The sequence below is a fragment of the Temnothorax curvispinosus genome, unplaced genomic scaffold (genome assembly GCF_003070985.1).
Source record: "Temnothorax curvispinosus isolate PA1 unplaced genomic scaffold, ASM307098v1 QBEX01008791.1, whole genome shotgun sequence".
NCBI lineage: Eukaryota > Metazoa > Arthropoda > Insecta > Hymenoptera > Formicidae > Temnothorax > Temnothorax curvispinosus.
Window position 1 is genome coordinate 6 of NW_020218571.1, and position 5,608 is coordinate 5,613.

The following is a 5,608-nucleotide window of genomic DNA, read 5'->3' on the forward strand; positions in this document are numbered from 1 at the left end:
GGCCATTTTGACGCCGACGGCGGCGCGTACGGCGGCGCGTATGGGGGCGCGTATCAAATAATATTATGAGCACGAAAAAATATACACGAAGAATTTATTTTGAGAATCAGAAATATTAAAAAAACGCGACAAAGTTTTTTTCCCTCCGGATGAAATTCCAACGTGCGCTTCTAAGGTCAACGCGCATCCTTTGCTAAACGAATGAATTTATATACACGTTTTGCTGTCAGATTTTTATTGACGTGATACAGACGGGTGTACATCTGAGCCTCAATAAAGCGCGAGTTTAATCGTAAATCAATTATGCGAAAGATCTTAGATCTTATATTCGTCAATAGAGTTATAAAATCCGCAAACAATGCAAAAATTTGCGCATAATCCCTCGTGATCGGATATAAATGCATCGCGTCGCTTTGCTAATGATCGGATAAACACTTTCTCGAAAACGCAACAAAATATTTGCTCCACGAAATAAGCTCGCACAAATCGCATGTGACAAAACTGAAATTTAGCAATTATATGTAAAATCAAAAGCTATAAATTAGTTTTTTGTTTTGAACAAGAGAAGTTGAGACACGTAGCGATAAAATTGAATGAATTCCCAACACGATAAAGATAAGTTTAATAATTTTCTTCTACGGTTTTCGTTTCCTTTTTAAGAAATAGAGATGTTAAAAAAAATCAATATAAAGTAACATGTAACAAAAGTTTCTCTTGGTGTAAATTTTCAAAAGGAGGAAAGCAAGTTTGAAAGAATAATATGATGAATCAACATTCTCTGAATACATATTAAAAACCATTTAATTTTTTCCCTACGCGTTGTGGAAAACATGACGGCTCCGTGTAATTGTTAATTACCGCGAGACATATGCTAACGAACCGTCGTAAGCAAATTCCTCGAAACGTTCGCTACAAGAGAAAACGAAAACAATTTTGGGACAAGAACGGAAGCGTTCATTTGATCGTCATCGTCGTCATCGTCTTCGTTTCCGAAAAGATGTACGTACTCCACTAAGTAAGATAAATCATAATTATTCTTGATATCAGCATTCGCGGCATCCTAAAAGTCCCGCTGGATAAACACTAGATACTTGTAGCATCCGAGTTTGATTTAGTCGGGCAACGTGAATAACACAGTTTCACGTTTGCCCGTCTCTGTGAAAAAAAAACGCGACGATTACCTTTTTCCTTTCTTTTCAAGTCCTATGTATACTTGTAAACTTATAAATGTATAAAAACGATTAGACAGTAACAGAATACAATTTCTTTATGATTCTCGAAATAATCTTTTTGGATTTCTAAGCACAAAGAAAGACATCTCTTTTGCTTAAGTATTATTCGACAAATCATGCAATGATACCCTTCATGGAGTGCAGTAACGGCTGTCGCATACTGGCAATGGAAACGAAGACGAGGGCGAATAGAAAACGGATAAAAGATTGAAGCGCACTCGGAAGGGAAATGAAAGCACCGCGAGCTTCCTCTTCTCGACGGTCCTTCGACTTTATTCGCGAGGCAACGATACTTTACGCAAATATCCAGTATTCTGTATACAATCCATAATTAAGCTAATCATCCGTCGACGAAACATATCGCTCGCGAACAGCCACTTCGGCGTAAACTGCACGTTATGCGCGTTCTCGCGTATCTCAATCACTATGACAAGCAAATATATATAAAAAAAAAACATTCTTTTTGAAACAGAAATTGAAATAAAAAAAGACATTTTTTGCGAGGTTGCTATTATATGCTTGAAAAATACATATGATATAAAGGCACAAAATAAAAAAAGTATGCAGAATTATTCTTATTGTTAGTACAAAGTAATCGGAGCATGATCCTGGAGACGTCCCATGTCCGTGATATCGTCATCGTGGACGGGGCCTGGGGCCCACAGAAAAAATAATAAAAATAATATGTATGTGCGTATGCATATGTATGTGCGATTGCGTATGCGTGTGCGTGTGTATGTATATCTATGTTGAATTGCATTACTAGTTTTATGTAATATTATTTACTTTCGACAGTAACAATAAAAAAAATAATATAATATATTTCATTTATATATGTATTTTTTCGTTTATATTTCCCAACATTTTATCAACGAAATAATAAATAGAGTTTCTTGTCCTAAATAACATTACCGTTTTTTTTTTTCAAATATACCCTAGAATCCTAACACCACACTTCTAAAAAATCCTGATTTTACCATACTAAGTGTACGCTACCCAGTGTACTAAGAGAGAGAGGGACAGGGATGGAGAGAGAAAGAGAGAGAGAGAGAGAGAGAGAAAGAGAGAGAGAGAGAGAGAGAGAGAGAGAAAGAGGAATAAATGGGTGCATGCAAATTACATACATAGGAGAGAAAGGAATAATACGAGAGATATCTGTCCTTGTCTAACGAGGCATCTATACGACATATATCTGTCAAAGTTCGTTCTTTGAAATGGCTTTATAGATCGCAAAATTTTTTTACAGAAGTAAAGTATAGGTACTAATGAAGAGTTGTTCTTTCCATGTGCTCCCTAAGTTACATAACAGTTACAAACTGGTTTACTGGGATTATGTTATAATAATTAAGATTTTTATTCAGTTTTGTTATCTATACTGTTCATCAGCTGCCGCTACCCTCTACTCTGATGCTAAGACTGAGGTATATTTTTCTATATAAAGACAGAATAAAATTAGTTATATATAAATCAATACTATAAATTTAATATTTATTGCATTTGTTATAAAAGTTATTATTTTACCCCATCAAGAATGGATAGATCCTTTGAAAGAGTTTTACATAATTCATTTACATTACAAGAAAAAAATTATTAGAGGTGCAAGAGATGCAGTAAATTGCCAAGTCTAATAAGTACCCGCGTCAATACATACTATGTATACTAATTCACATTCTCAATTATGCTACTGTTATTATTTGTCATCAGACAATTATAAACATACACGTAATAATTAGATACATATTATATATATATATATACGCACATGTGTGCATAAGAATATATATAATTTATAAAAAGCGGGTGCTTATCAGCCTTGATACGTTACTGCCTTCTGCTACAGACGGCCAGAAAGCATTTTCAGGTTCAGGCCGTATTGCTAAAGAATCCAAGACGCGGCAACGCCGCGCGGCGTTGCCGCGTCTATAGCATATGTCTCTCTACCGTGCGTCCGTGTGAGCAATTCAGTGGTGTGTGTATGTACGTGTACGGACATACACCACTTCATAGAATCTGAAATAAGTTGGTAACACTGAAACCGGAGTTTCGCGTTGTCACCACGCGAGGTCTCCAATATCAGTTCGGCCTTTGCTTTAGTTGACAGAGTTGACATTACCGACGTCGAGGAAGTTCGGCCTTAGCTTTAGCATCCCCTTAAGGGGATGCTAAAGCCGTCCAAATTACCGACAATTCATTTCAAAGCTCTCATTTTGAAACGGCTTTACAGATCGCAAAATCCTTTTACAGGAGTAAAGTAGAGGTACTAATGAAGGGTGGGATTGTCAAATAATTAGTAATAATTAAAAAAAATTTTTAAATGCTGTCACCTCATAACCTTATTTTCTGATATAAACAGTTGTATACGTAATATGTACAAAATTAAACTTTCCCACCCTTCAGAAGACGTGCACAAACAATAACGTACCTTTGAAATTGAGATTGAAAGCCTGGAATAAAAATGAGAGCTTTGAAACGATCGTGTATATTTTTCACAAAAATATTCACGCAGAGCAGCAATTATGTCACAGCAGTAGTTCACGGATCTTGCGAGAGATGGCGCGATGGCGCACGCAGCTGTGGGCAGTTTCGGGGTTGGCTACATTGTCTGGTTCCTACACAGCAATCGAACCAGGGACCGTATTCTCGAGCCTGCCCTAATGATTTTCGTATGCGACTTTCTATTTGAAAAGCATTGAATTTCGCATGCGAGTTTCATGAAAACGATTCAAGAATAGGGCCCCAGGACAGATATATGATACAGATATCTCGTTAGGCATTTTTACATTTTTTTCAATTATTACTAATTATTTTACAATCCCACCCTTCATTAATACCTAAACTTTACTCCTGTAAAAAGATTTTGCGATCTATGAAGCCGTTTCAAAGAACGAGCTTTGAAAGATATGTGGTACAGATATCGCGTTAGACATTTTTACATTTTTTTCAATTATTACTAATTATTTTACAATCCCACCCTTCATTAGTACCTAAATTTTACTCCTGTAAAAGGATTTTGCGATCTATGAAGCCGTTTCAAAGAACGAGCTTTGACAGATATGGGGCCCGATTCTCTATCTACAAACGTATGCGTAAACTCTGCTGTAACAGAAAAGCTGCAAGCTTATTGGCTAAAAACTGTGCGATAGCCAATCATTGCAGCCTTTCTGTTAGAGCAGTGTTTGCGCATACGTTTTTCGTTAGAGAATCGGGCCCATGTGGTACAGATATCTCGTTAGGCATTTTTACATTTTTTTAAATTATTACTAATTATTTTACAATCCCACCCTTCATTAGTACCTAAACTTTACTCCTGTAAAAGGATTTTGTGATCTATGAAGCCGTTTCAAAGAACGAGCTTTGACAGATATGTCGTAGATGCCTCGTTAGACAAGGACGGATATCTCTCGTATTATTATTCCTTTCTCTATGTATGTAATTTGCATCATTTATTCCTCTCTCTCTCTCTCTCTCTCTCTCTCTCTCTCTCCCCCTCTCTCTCCCTCTCTCTCCCTCTCTCTCCCTCTCTCTCTTTTAGTACACTGGGTAGCGTACACTTAGTATGGTAAAATCAGGATTTTTTGGAATTCTATAAGGGTATATTTGAAGAAAAAAAAACGGTAATGTTATTTAGGACAAAAAACTCTCTATTTATTATTTCGTTGATAAAATGTTGGGAAATATAAACGAAAATACATATATAAATAAAATATATTATTTTTTTTATTGTTATTGTCGAAAGTAAAATAATATTACATAAAACCGTAATGCAATTGAACATACATATTCATACACACGCACACGCATACGCAATCGCACATACATACGCATACGTATTGGAAATATAATCAGGGACGACTTGAAATGTGATGAGATGAGCAGGGAACACAACAGTCTTGGTTTTTGTACACTCTGAATACTGTCTTTATTATATATAAGTATGTCACACTCTGTAACTTAAACCGTAACTAACACGTCTGAACACGACGGTGATCGAGGCTCTTGTGAGGACCACTGATGCCCGCACGCACGCGTGGCGCGCCAAGTCGCGCCGCCAACCGGGAGCTGCCCTCTAGAAGGGCGGGAACTTATTGCTCGTTCAAAGTCTTCTCCCAACAATACGCACATACATATATTATTTTTATTATTTTTTCTGTGGGCCCCATGCCCCGTTTACGATGACGATATCACGGACATGGGACGTCTCCAGGATCATGCTCCGATTACTTTGTACTAACAATAAGAATAATTCTGCATTAATTTTTATTTTGTGCTTTTATATATGTATTTTTCAAGCAAAGTGCATTTGCAGAATTTATGCGATGGAAGATGTATACACACACACACACACACACACACACACACACACACACACACACACA